At 45.9% G+C, this 14,506-nt stretch overlaps 1 protein-coding gene across 2 annotated transcripts in view; it reads right to left on the bottom strand.

Moving 5' to 3' along the window:
- The window catches only part of LOC128330188 (erythroid membrane-associated protein-like), a 146,982-nt gene that overhangs the window by 84,329 nt on the left and 48,147 nt on the right, over positions 1–14,506 (bottom strand). For both annotated transcript variants that reach the window (XM_053262636.1, XM_053262637.1), the window contains exon 5: positions 6,738–6,767. The gene's annotated coding sequence lies outside the window, so the exon portion shown is untranslated. The remainder of the gene's footprint in view (positions 1–6,737; positions 6,768–14,506) is intronic.

Genomic DNA, 14,506 nt, shown 5'->3' with positions numbered 1-14,506 from the left:
TTTATTTATTTATTTATTTATTTATTTATTTAATTGTCAGTTTTAATTGCTATAACTTAGATAAAAGGAAGTCATTTCAGTAGCTCCCATCTCATTGTCTGACGCGCCATATGTCAAACCCCATAGAAAAACCAGGTAAGGAAAAGCTTAAAGCACTCGGTATTCCCAAGGTCTCCCAGCCAAGTACTAACCAGGCCTGACCCTGCTTAGCTTCCAAGATCAGACAAGATCAGGCACGTTCAGGGTAGTGTGGCCGTCATAGGTAAAGAGTGCCGTCCATCCGGTTTGACTCCTGGCCCCAGGGCACCCTGTGGTCTCCTTCGGCAGAATGCAGGAGGGGTTTACCATTGCCTCTGCCAGCACCATATGAGATGACACCCTTCCGTGTCTCCCCATATTGCTACCATCCAATATATATTACCAGATTGGTAATCAAGCATTCCACTGCTGTGCCCATCAAAATCAATGGAACAACCTAGTTAGGAGACTGGTTTGCAGGAATTGACTCCTATCACAGGGTTATTCTTTTTGGATCGAAGTGCCAACTTCACTTATTATTCCAGTACTTGAATAATAATTCAACTTCTACCATCATCATCATCATCATCATCATCATTATTAACCCGATTTCTATACCACCCTTCCAAAATTGGCTAGGGGCAGTTTGCACAGAGAATAATAAATAAATGAGATGGATCATGGACACCAGCAACTATCACTGGAGCTACTGTGCTGGAGGTGAATAGGGCCAGTTACTCCACATAACAAAGGTGCCTCTTGCCAAGTCAGCAGGGGCCTTTGTCGCTATTTTCCTTGGCAGTGGCACTTAGGGGCAATTTTGATGAGAAAGACCCTTCCAAAAGTGGCTCAGGGCAGCTTGCCTTAGAAATAATGAATAAATAAGTTCACTCCCTGTCCCCAAGGGTTCACCATCTCAAGGAAACATAAGATAGATGCTAGCAACTATCACTGGGGCTACTAGGGGTTAGTTACTCTCTCCCTGCTAAACAAAGAGAGTCCCACATTAAAAGGTGCCTCTTTGCCAAGTTAGCAGGGCTCTTTGCTAGTATTTCATTGGCAGAGGCTATTACTCTCTCCCTGCTAAATAAAGAGAGTCCCAGATTAAAAGGTGCCTCCTTGCCAAGTTAGCAGGGCTCTTTGCCACTATTTCCCCCCACCCAGTTGTTGCAGAATCAATGGAGGGTAGGGGAGGGGAAGCTATCTCCTATTAGAGGAGAGGGAGTGTAACCTGATGTGTCCTTCCCCCAGTAAAATATGGGATGCCCCTCCCGCCCATAATGGGGACTTACCAGACATCAATGGAGCAGCCCGAAACAGGCCGTGGCGCCTGTCCGCCCGCGAGATGGGGCCCCAAGGAGGCCCGGCAGAGCTTGCACCGTTGCGCCGTGAGGTGGGGCCTAGGAAGGCCCGGCAGCCACGAAGGCCCGGCGGTGGTTGCCCGGCCTCGCCGTGAGGCCTAAGAAGGCCCGGCAGAGGTTGCCCGTGGCTGATGGCCCTCCAATGTGGCAGGAGGGCTCCGATATTGTCTGGCCACACCGTGAGGCCTAAGGAGGCCCGGCAGAGGTTGCCCGCGGCTAACGGCCCCACCAATGTGGCGGGAGGGCTCCCCCGGCCACCGTCATGGGGCGGGAGAGCTTAAAAGCCCCATCCACCCTTCCTATGGCCCCCAGTGGGGCCATATTCTCCATGGCCCGCCCACGTGTTCGTGGCTGGCCCGGGAGAACCACCCGCCCACATCCGCTCTCTGCAACTCTGAGAGTCGGTCTGAGTGGGTACCTGTGGGCACGCCATTGGCCTGCTCTGACCCCGCCCCCTGGAGGAACGCCTGACCAATGGGAGCTGGCTCCCTGTGTCATGTGCTCCTCCATAGGGGGCTGGGGCAAACGAGCCGCGCCGCCTAGAGCGGCGGCGATCGGCTGGCTTATTGCATGAGAATTATTGCACTGGCTGTATTCATTCCTAAGTGTGCATCTTATCTCACCTGCATCACGATGAGTTCTTGTTCTCCATTCTGAGGGTGAGGGATGGAAAGGAAAAACATCCTTCATGAAATGGTGATAGATAGCTGTATAATATTCCAGTGAAACAAAGAAACCTCCTCCACTTCTGCCCACCATTCGGTAATAGTTGTCCATCTCAACCAGAACTCAATAATATGGACTGCAAAGCAAGTCTGCACAAACAAAACTGAACTCGGGTGGGCAGCAGCGATGGGGAGAAGGCTGGATGTGAGGGGAAAGAAACTGGGCTGGGTGTGGAGTCTGGGAGGGTGGAGGGAGCAGGCAGGGAGGAGGAGGGGGGCAAATCAATCAATATATCAATCAGGGGGGAGTAGGGACAAACACAAGCCAAAAAGTTTAAAACCCAATTCTAAACCAATGAATGATAATAAACCAGCAGAATCTTGGGGGGGAGGGGAGAGGGAGCCAAGCAAAAGGCCCACTAAGAAGCAGCAAACAGAGACAATGAAACAATTGCTGAAATAATAATATGGACTGCAAAGCAAGTCTGCACAAACAAAACTGAACTCGGGCGGGCAGCAGCGATGGGGAGAAGGCTTGATGGGAGGGGGGAGAAACTGGGCTGGGTGGGGTGGCGTGGGTTTGGTTGGGTCTCTGGATGGGAGGGGCAAGTTAGGAGCAGGGGGGCCACACAGAACAAGGAACAATAATAATCTCAATTCAAATCAATCAACAAATGCAAAACTAGTTGAACACAGAATGAAAACCAATCTGAAAAAATCAAGCAAAAGCAAATTAGGCAAGTTTCGGGGGGGGGGGGGGGAAGAGCACACAACCAACCACCAAAAGAGAACCAAAATAGATTATATGGGACAATCACAACAAAAATTGGCTATAATAACAACATAATCCTCTCGTGGGGGGCAACTCAGGCAGGCAGCAGCAACAAAATGCAAAGTACAAGTTAACAATTAAAGCAAAGCAGCAGCAATATATAAATGAAACCAATGGAATGCAATGAAAATCAAAAAGTTGAACAAAAACAAGGCAGAAGGCACAAAGAGCAATAATAAATTGAACTTTTAAAACAATGAACGCAGTGGGTGGGAGTGGGGGAGGGTAGGCCCAAAGAGGAGGGATGAGAAGGGAAAGGGGGAGGGGGAGGAAAGCAGGACAGACAAAGAAAAACAACAGGGAAATTGGGGGAAACTTAAGAAAAAAGTAAAGTAAGTATAGAGAAGAGACAGACAGAGACAGACACACACAGAGAGTCACAGAGAGGGCAGGTGGAAAAAAGATTAAAGAAGGTGGCACACAACAACAACACAGAGAGAGACACAGGACACACAGTCAGGGACTCACAGTCAGACACCAGCAGCAAAGGAGCAAGCAAGGGTCTCAGATGATCCCACAACTGCAGCCAAAGAGAAGTTTCTAGGCAAGAGGCTTGGGTTTATATAGGTTTGAAATTCCCTCCTTTGGGAGCCCCCAACTTTGCACTCCCCCTACGGCCAACAGGGTGCCAGCTCTCAACAGTACAACAGCCAAGCAGCCTACCAGAGCAAAGGACTCATTCTGGCCAATCAAAGGATCAATAGCGCAGCCAATGCAATGCCTGAAAATAGCCCCACAAAATGGATGCCAGGAGCAAAAGTTTCAGGAAGGAGCCACAAAATGGAGGACACACTTGAAACTTAAAAATAACACTCTAGACAGTCAATTGAAGGCAATGGGACATCCGAACTGGTTCGGATTTTCCGAACCGGCCCAAATTCGGTTCAGACCCGAACCTCCGAATCCGAACCAAACCGCACATCCCTACTCACCTTTCTAACATGATACCCTCAACATTTTAGATGACCAATTTCAAACACAATATCCCACTTCATACAATTCTTATATACTGAAGTATTATTGACAGGGATATTTGTCTTCTGTGGTTAAAACATGAACAAATCACGAATAATGTGAATACTTTGGATATTCTCAAAGTGCCTCATATGTATTTTCATGTTGCAATCCTCACAGCACTTAAAGTAACTATTAATATCCCCATATTGCAAATAGGGTCTGATGTAAGAATGGCTTGCACAAGACCACCTAGTGAATCCATGGGTGAAGTGACCTTCAAGCTGTGGATTTCCTAAGAGCTTCAACAGCTCTTACAAAAAATTGGCCAGAGTGGGAAAGGGCACCAGTCAACCAGACAAACCACTGCAAGGAATGAGTCCACATCCTCAGGCTAGAACAGCTCAAAGGCATCCAAACAATTATAGTAATGTATGTCCTGGACACCTCATGGAACATCTCTGCAACCACAGTTTAGTTCAGGTTGGAATGAATGTGAATGTCTTCAAGACTTTGAAGTGTCTTGAAAACAGGTCATAAGCATCCTCTAAGCAGTCTTTTCACCTCCAGCAAGGGTCCAGATCTCACAAGAACATAAGCAACTCAGAAAAGTTCTGCTGGCCAACATTGCACTGATACAATATGTAGTGGAGAAGTATGATCAGTTTGCCAACAACACTGTCATCGAGTAGCTTCTGAAATTAGCTACAGGCTCTGTTAGTGAGATTTTTGTCAATTATAGCTCTACCTATATTCCTGCTGTTGTACCTACTACCTGATCACTCACAGCTTCTGATCATTTTTGTATCACAAAAATGTGCAGCAGTAGTACTGGTGTTCCAAATTTCATCCACCTGACTCAGCCAGCTATGCCTTTCCAACATACCCTATGGCTCTGGGTGAATTTTTCCACAATGCAGACACTATGTCAATATGTAGTTCTTAGTCTTTAGCTTTTTAATAATAACTTTACATTTGAAGGTTGATTTTTTAAATGTGATTTTAGTTTGGTCTTTTAACTTGTTTAATTTCATTAATCTTTTACTTTATATTGTATCAATTATATCAATGTTGTGTGCCACACCCGGCAGTTTTGTACTGGAGGGGTGGGGTATAAATATTCCAAACAATAAATAAATAAATGGAAATTCAGCCAAACATTTCAAAAAGGGAGGCCCAGACTCCCTCACAGGACTTTGTATAACAATTGTGAAGCTGGAATAGATGCAAACCAACTCATCCACAAAGTGTTTGCAGACATATAATGGATCGTTTCTGGGTCCAATTCAAGGTGCTGGTTTTGACCTTTAAAGCCCTTAACGGTTTAGGCCCGGGGTACTTGAGGGACCGCCTGCTCCCAAGGGTTGCTGCCCGCTTGACAAGGTCATCTGAGGGGGCTCTGCTTCGGGTGCTGACAATGAAGGAGGCTCGGCTGTTGTGCACTCAGGACAGGGCCTTCTCTGTTGCTGTCCCCAGACTTTGGAATGCTCTCCCAGTGGCAATTTGCTCCTTGGACTCCATCACAGTTTTTAGAAAGCTTCTTAAATCTTGGCTTTTTATCCAGGCTTTTACATGACTGTTTCTATTGCTGCTTCTATGTGTTTTTATCCATTTATAGTTTTTATGCTTGTATTTTATAGTTTTTAAATTAGATTTGTTTTATATTTTTAGCTTAATGTTTTTATTGTCATTTTATTGTATGTTTTTTTAACTTGTTGTTTTTAATGAAAGGCGGTATATAAATTCAACAATAAATAAATAACCAAGCAGCCTTCCTTCTAAAGGGGCATCCTGTCCAATGAGATCTTGATTTACTCTGGAAATTGCCTATATTGGGTGATGTTTTAAAGTTTGGTCAACTTATCTGTCCCATTTCATGCCTGTTCTTAAACAGTTGCACTGACTGCTGCTATATTTCCAAGTGGAATATAAAGTGCTAGTTATAACCTTTAAGGCCCTTAACACCTTGGGCCCAGGTTACTTGAGAAAACACCTTTCCCTACAAGAACCCCAGTGCTAATGAGGATCATGAGGAGAGGTCTGTCTTCAGGTGCCACCAGTTCATCTGGTGGCAATCTGGGATTGGACTTGCTCAGTTTTCGACCCTAGGCTGTGGAATGTGCTCCCAATGAGTGTGAAAGGCTTACCATGTTTGGAGGCCTTCAAGAGAGCCCTAAAGACCCATCTTCTCAGACTTGCTTTTAATAATATTTAATTGGTTTTAAATGGTGTTTTAAATGTGATTCATTTTCATTGTTTTTATTTTATGTTTATGTGAAATTTTTCAAATGTTATATTATTAAAAAATATTGTTAACAGCCATGAGTCATTTTGGGATGGACAGTATAGAAATGAAAAGAAAAAACAAACAAATAAATAAAATAAGTAAATAAAACCTGCAGCTTTTCCTTTCTATGTCTGCAGGTATTCTTGATTAAAGCAGAATATATCTAGGTAACCCACAGCTTCCCACAAGCTGTACTAGAACGGCTTGAAATATGCCGATCTATTTTCCCCAGATTAAGACATAGCTAAATGTCTTGCCATGTCAAACCAAATTCACCCACTCAGTCTTCCAAACTCTCGTCCATCAACCCTTCCAAACTCCACCCATATGAATTCCTCTAAAGTATGGGATTTTAAATTAAGACACCCACCTTAACTTCTGTGCCATTTAAGTATTAAACATAGTTTATAGTGTTTAACATATCATCATTATTCAGTTTACTTACAATTTAGCCTCCATGCACCCACACTTGAGTCTCCCAGCCTGAATTCTCTTTCTCTGCAGATGTGAAGCAACACTGATGCCAAAGAAACTATGGATGCAGTGACTATCTAGTGGCATGCTGACACATGCTTTTCCTATATGGAGGTAAAACATACAAGAAATGGCTTCAGCCTTACCAAATTCATGTCTGCATTTTCTGATATCTTCTGCAAAGGGAGAATTTTTTTAAAAAAGAGTTATTGTTATTTTCACATTCAGCATGTGCACATACAGAATAGTGTCCTTTATTTTTCTCTATGGGCTTGTGTCCTGAATCCAGAAAATTGAACCACTCTCCACTCCATAAATTGCTGCCTTAATATTTATACTTCAGCATGATGTAGCTGGTTAAGAAACTGGTCACACAAGGCAGCGTTTAATTATTTGAGAGTTAGTTCTTAATTCAAAATGCAGCAGCCAGATCGGTTTCTAGAGCTGCTCAGAGATACCACTTCATGCCTGTTCTTAAACAGTTGCACTGGCTGCCGATATGTTTCCAGATGGAATGTAAAGTCCTGGTGATCACCTTAAAGGGCTCAACAGTTTAGGTCTGGGTTACTTGAGAGAACATTTGCTCGCAAGATTCCCGGCCTGAGCTGGGCGATTTGCTGAGGCTGCCTTGCTATCCTTCCTTTTGGCCTGATGGTGAACTGGTTCCAGATCGGCAAAGGATTAAGAAAAGACTGTCTACTTTCCAGGGTGTAATCAGCGTGGGGCAGTCAGGGCACGTGCCCTAGGTGCCATTACGGGGGGGGGGGCAAAGTGCCTGCCATGCCCCGCCCCCTGCCCCCAACCACCCCAATATTTATTTATTTATTTATTTATTATACAACCCCTCCAATTCAATCGCTGCAGGAGCCCGTGCTCCTGCTGCTGCTCACCACTGCTGTCGCCAGGGGCGTAACAATGGGGGGGGGGCAGGCAGGGCCACTCTGGTGGGCCACGTGGGGTGGGGGCACCAAAAAGTGGCATGCCCCCCAACCCCCCCGGATCACGCGGTGGCTGGCGGGCGGCGGTGGGACTCGGGAGTGAGCGCGGTGGTGGCTGGCGGGCGGGCGGCGGCGGGACTCGGGAGTGAGCGTGGCGGCAGTGGCTGGCGGGCGGCGGCGGATCGCTGCAGAGTGCAGCAGAGCAACGCCGAGGCGACGATCCGCCGCCGCCCGCCAGCCACCACCGCCGCGCTCACTCCCGAGTCCAACCGTCGCCCGCCTGCCAGCCACCGCCGCGCTCACTCCCGAGTCCCACCGCCGCCTGCCAGCCATCGCCGCCGTGCTCACTCCTGAGTCCTGCTGCCGCCCGCCAGCCACCGCCGCCGTGCTCACTCCCGAGTCCCGCCGCTGCCCACAAGCCACCACCACGCTCACTCCCACCGCTGCCCGCAAGCCACCGCCGCGCTTACCGGGGGGCACACACAGGTATGTGGGGGGGCGGGGGTGGCGCAATTTCAGGGCCAGAGCTTGCCTTGGGCGCCGTTTCCCCCCGCTATGCCACTGATCCCGATTGCTTTGCTTTTTAAATTCTGAAGCTTTTAACCATCTGTTCAACACACAGATCAAATTCCTAACCTTAATTTATAGTTGGCAAACTCACGAGGACTTCACAGCAACGGCTTGACATCAATCCAATTGTTACAACAACAGCAAGTAGAATTCCAGCAATTTATCATTGACCACGGTTCTAGGTGAGCTTCTTGAAACTTTAGCCATTAATTATAATCCAAACCAAAAGAAATTGGATGCCAGAGAGGCTTCTGTCCCTGGATTTTCTGGGGAGGAGTACAGCTTGATGGTTCCCAACCCCCACCTCTCAACTTAAATCAAATCTGTACCTTCCGGCACAGCATTTGAGATAAGGAGCAGGCTCTGGGGGATGCAGTGGGCAATCTCGATCCAAACCCTTTAATCCAGGGTGGTGGAGGGGGGTTATGAAGACTAAAAAAGACCCCCAAATAACTCCTCCTCGATCTCCCCTGTTGGGAAGCATGCAGCCTCATCAGCAGTCCAACTGGAAGTCGAAATCAAAGAAGTTGTTAAGGATGGATGTGAAAAGAGACTTCCAAAGACCATGAATCAGAAGAAAGCAAAATGGATGTTGGAAGAGATAGTGGAAATTGCCACGAAGAGGAGAAAAGCCAAAGTCAAGGAAGAGAAAGACCTCATGAAAGAACTTAATAGGGAATTGCAGAAATCTGTTAGAAGAGACAAGGAGCAGCACTATGATTTATTTATTAATTTATTTGATTTTTATACCGCCCTTCCAAAATGGCTCAGGGCAGTTTACAATTAAAACAAAACCATTAAAATCAATTAACAATTAAAACAGATGACATCTGTAAAGACCTTGAGGATGGAAATAGACATGCAAAAATTGTAAAGTTTTCCAAAAGAACTCTGAACTCAGGAGGTTCCAACCTTAAACTATTATGTAAAGGGATGCCAAAGGACAGAAAATAACTGACTCAGAAAAGATCAAACAGAGATGGAAGGAATATACTGAAAATCTGTACAAAAGCAGGGATGCCAACATCCAAGATACTCTAGAAAATATTCCCTATTTGCAAGAACCTCTAGTACGGAAAGATGAATTTGGATCAGCTCTCTGGTCATTTCCATATCAGAAGGGTACAGGAATTGATGGAATGGCTGCAGAAATATGACAGGCAACAGAAGAAGAATCAGTCAAGGCTCTAACCAAACTATGCCAGCAAATCTGGATTGGAAGAGGTCAGTCTTCAAACCAAAAGAAAGGAGACTTAACAGATTGCGCAAACCATTGTACAATATCCTTAATTTCACATGCTAGCAAAATAATACTAAGGATCATCCAACACAGTTTAGAGCCCTATGTGGAAAGGACAATGCTGGATGATCAAGGTGGTTTCAGAAAAGGACAAAGGAACAAGAGGCATTATTGCTGATGCATGATGGATAATTGAGAAAGCCAAAGGATACCAAAAAGAAGTCAATCTATGCTTTATTGATTACAGAAAATTCTTCGATTGTGTCAACCATGTCAAGTTGTGGAATAACATTAGGAAAATGAGCATCCCAGAACATCTTAGGAGTGCTGGTCTAAAAGAAGAGAGCTGGTCTTGTAGTGGAAAGCATGACTTGTCCCCTTAGCTAAGCAGGGTCCACCCTGGTTGCATATGAATGGGAGATTAGAATCATTTGGACAATGGTTTTTGGGAGATTAGAATCATTTGGACAGTGGTTTTTCCTGTGATACTCTATGGATGCAGAAACTGGACTTTCAAGAAGCAAGATAGAAATAGTATTGACGCTTTTGAACTTAGGTGCTGGAGAAGACTTTTGAGAATACCATGGACAGCCAGGAAAACAAACAAATAGATCATAGAACAAATCAATCCAGAATTTTCACTCGAGGCAAAAATGACCAGGCTCAAACTATCATACTTGGGACACATTATGCGAAAACCCAACTCCCTTGAGAAGTCCATAACGCTGGGAAAGGTTGAAGGAAGGAGAAGAAGAAGAGGATGGCCAGCAGCAAAGTGGACGGACTAGATTATGACAGCAATGAATGCACCACTGAGACACCTTAAAGGCCAAGTTGAAGACAGATCATCCAGGAGATATACTATCTATGTGGTCCCTAAGAGTTGACACTGATGTGACGGCACTTAATCAATCAATCAATCAATCAATCAATCACAGTCCTGTCATTTAGGGTAAGGCTACCTAAAGATAGGATGGAGGTCAGAGTTTGCCCTCAGCACAATTTTGTCCCAGAGTGCAGTGCTTTACTTTACTTTTTACTATACAAGTGCATGCCAACTAATCACTCGTGTAGAGGAAAATGAAAGGTGATCCACCCTTGGTGATCCCAACAATTAAGAATCAAGCCATGTTATTTATGCATAGATTTTGTTTGTTAGTTACTTTAGAATGTAACAAGATGTTGAGAACTGATCCCTGTATGATCGCTTTCAAACTTTTGTGTGTGGATCTCCATTTGTGCACGGAATTCCCCCCTACCCTTCCTTCCTCTTGTCCTGCCAGTCACCCTACAACGTTTCTTCTCTGTGTTGGGGGACTTCAGGAGCTGTAGGAGATGTGGTGCAGGGGACTGCAGGGGGAGGGTGGAGTTTCCAGAATCCAGGTGGAGCCACCTTCTACAAAATCAGAAGTCTCAGCAACACACTTGTGGACAGAGATAAAGAAAGTGGATGTAGAAATAAAAAAAATCATTCCATTAGGCACAGCCTATTAAAGGGTTGGGGCAAGTATAAACAAAGGATACGTACAGCACTGTTGCCTATAGCCTCGATATAGAATATGTATTTCCATGGAGAAGAACATGCAAAACAATTTGATCAATGGAGAGCATACACTATGCAAAGTCTTATGGTAGGAAGATAAAAAATGAAATCCATTCAATGTTTAAGTCAAGAGTGGGATGAACATCCTTCCTGGCAATTGTATTCACAGATTAACAGAATAATTCAAGAAGAAGTAGGGAAGCAAGGTGGAAAGTTGAGAGACTTTTGGAAAACAATGCATTTGAAGATGCAGCCAATCTTGCATATAGATTTTCCACATCCACTCACAAGATTTTAATGTTAAATATCACTAAACCATATATTTTGGCAAGATAAACTGAACTTTCTTTATATATGATAACGGTGGCAAGAATCCTCTATGCTTCTTGGTGGAAAACAAATCTGATTCCATCTCTAGACGATTGGTATCTTAAACTGTGGGATTTTGCATCAATGGCCAAAATTACTGCATATATTAAGAACTAATCTGAAGATTCTTTTTCTCAGACATGGGAAGTATTTATTCAATATAATATATCACAGAGTTTGGTTCCTCACCCAAGATTTAGTTTCTTTTTGTAGAGAAATTTAATGCTGAATGCTCTGTGTAGATAACAGGTACACTCATTATTGACCTTACTGTCAATGTTTTTAAATTTGCAGTCACAATCTAGTTTGAATAAAAATGATGATGATGCTAGAAGTCACAATATGACCCAATCTTTATTGCAAAGAAGAAGGAGAGGGAGAGAAGAGAGAGAGAGAGAGAGAGAGAGAGAGAGAGAGAGAGAGAGAACTAGGATGCCCATTCATGAGGTCCCCAAAATACAACACAACCACCATCCAAGGCATTTGAATTGCATAATATATATACATTGTAACTAGGAAACAGATACAAGGGAACAGATAGAGAGCAGTAATAGAACAGAGACACAAGCAGATACAAACAATATAACTAGTCCCCAGAATAGACACAATAAACTAATACAACAATAGTGACTAAGGAACAGAGGCATAACGAAGGTGGGGCAGGCAGGGCACGTGCCCTAGGTACCACTCGTTGGGGGGCTCAGAATGCCACTGCTTCCCCCTTGCGCCGGGCTCCCCCCCGCATTTTTAGCTTCTTGGATACTTGGTACAGCGCCCCGAGAGTGCCTCCGCTCTGTGTCTCAACTCCAGGCTACTGCTCTCAGCCAGTCTGCCTGATCATTGGCTGCACAGTCCCTCCTGACTAGCACGCCCCCCGCGCTTGCGCAGCAGGGCAGGAGAGATCTCACAGCACACACAAATACTGTTGCACGCAGCGCTCTTGCTTCCCGCTCTCTCTTCAGTTCAGGCTGCAGTGTGTGTATGCGGAGATGGTCAGAGGAAGGAAGGAGCTCATCAGCAGCCCAGCGATTTTCTCATGAGCCTTAGCCTGTTGCCTGCTTGTTAGGGGTGTGCACGGAACCGCGGAGCTGCGGTCCGGCACTGGGGTGGGGGGTTCCATTAAGGGCGGGGGGGCTTCACTTACCCCTCCCGCGCTTTCCAGTTTGGCGCCGTAATTACTGAAAAAATCCCGGCGGCAGGATCCCTCGCCGCCCGCTTCATTCAATGATGATGGCTGCAGTGCTGGCTCCTCCGTGGTTAAAAAATCGCCCCCTTGAAGACCCTGCTGCTGCCGCCGCCCCCTTGAAGCCCCCCTGCCGCCCCCTTAAATCTCGCCCCAGACCCAACCTCAAGTTCGCTAGAAATGGGCGGGCGGCGGGGGATGTCCTCCCGCCCCCTTCCCTGCCATCTGCAAAAGTCTTTAGGAAGCCTTCTGCGCGTGTGCAGAAGCGGGCGGCGAGGGATCCTGCCGCCGGGATTTTTTCAGTAATTACGGCGCCAAACTGGAAAGCGCGGGAGGGGTAAGTAAAGCCCCCCCCACCCTTAATGGAACCCCCCACCCTACCTTTCCGAGCCAAAACCACCCCGTGTCCGGACCGGTCTGGAGGCCTTTAGAATGACCTCCGAACCGGTCTGTGCACATTTCTACTGCTCTTGGAGGTGGAGCCTTTTGCTTTCAGGAGTCACAGGAGACTAAGCAGTCCTGGGGCAGCATTCACTTATATGTGCTACAAAAATGGGGATGAGGTATGGCGTTTTTTGTTCTTATTGCCTTTGCTGGGAGTGCTGTGCTTGCTGAACAGCATCAGCAAAAAGCAGGGGGGTGGGCAGATGGTGTATGCAGCTCTTGCCTCTATTGGGAAGGCGAGTCTGGATAAGGTGGAGGAGACCTGACGGTGGTATTAGCAAGTTGCCTGTTGCTTTGGTGTGTTTACAGGGGGACTTGCTTTTGTTTGAACGGACTTGTGATTTTGATCTGCATTTATACTTGTCTGTACCTGACAAAGGAATAAATTTATATGGAATAAATTATGTAGTAAAGGTGGAGGAAAAGATGGGGTGTGTGTGTCCGTCCTCTCAGTCAAACCCTCTAAGCGTGCGAGAGCTGCTACAAAGAGCCATGAGAGGAGTTTGCAACTGCAAGATAATTTTCTATATTGCCATTAGGTTGAGGTCCCTATTAAGTGCCTAACTGCGAGAGCTGTCTGTTGTTTTTAAATAATTTATTATTATTGATTGTAATCTCTCATATTGTGTTTTAGCATTGTTTTATTGACGTACTGTGTATATTTGTTACTACAATTTTTGCTGGCCAATGGCCGTAATAAAACTGACGATGAACTGCAAGATAAACTCAGTCTCTGCGTCAGTCGCAGCTGCTGCAGGCAGGCTGCAAACTCTCTCTGATTGCAGCCCGTCTACAGCAGCTGCGACTGACTCAGAGACTTGAGTTTACCTTGTAGCAGTAAACTAGAGAGTTTGCAGAAAAGACTGGATGGCTGAGAGTTGCCTCAGTGGAAATAACAATGGCGGTGGGGAAAGGGGGAGGGGTATATTGAGAGGGAAACTTTGTGGAGCTACTTGGTGAGGTGCTTGTAAAACACAGCATTTGAATGCATTTCCAGCCCCACTTTTAACCTACACGAGGAAGGCTCTGAGTTTCCTGAAAACTTGTGGGGGGTGGCGGCTTGGAGGGATGTCTGGTGGAGGGAGGGCTTTGGAGAGGACCCAGGAGGACTCCTACTGCAGATGTGAGTTGGTTTTTCTGCCTTGGATTTCTTCTCCTTCTTGCTCCCCTCATATCAGTTTTCCTGTAATTCCCCCTTGCCCTGCCCTTCTTTCACATTTATTTCCTGCATTTGGGGCGTGAAGGAGAGAAGGACACTCCCCTGGGCTGTTGCTGCTCTGGCTGTTGTGTTGCTGCCTGCGCAGTCTGGGGCTGCAGCACATTTTTGGTTGTTTTTGGTTTTGCTTCGGGTTCCCCTTCACTTGACAATGGCCAGGGGAGGGGGAGTGAGTGTTGTGGCTTCCCTCTGCTCATGGCTTCCCTCTGCACGTTTCTCTCGCTGGCTCACCTCTCCCTCTGTTATTTGGAACAGCAGGGATGAGGCTTTTGTTCTGGAAACACAAATATATTTGGGACTAGGGGGTGGTGGGAGACGGGAACTCAATTTTGAGGCAAAAAGATGGTGCCTCACTGTCACACATTATTGTGGTGGCTTTTGCTGAAGAAGGAAAAGAATCAAACTTTCTCTC

The sequence above is a fragment of the Hemicordylus capensis genome, chromosome 6 (genome assembly GCF_027244095.1).
Source record: "Hemicordylus capensis ecotype Gifberg chromosome 6, rHemCap1.1.pri, whole genome shotgun sequence".
In the NCBI taxonomy this organism is placed as follows: domain Eukaryota; kingdom Metazoa; phylum Chordata; class Lepidosauria; order Squamata; family Cordylidae; genus Hemicordylus; species Hemicordylus capensis.
This window is presented reverse-complemented; position numbering and strand designations above follow the sequence as displayed.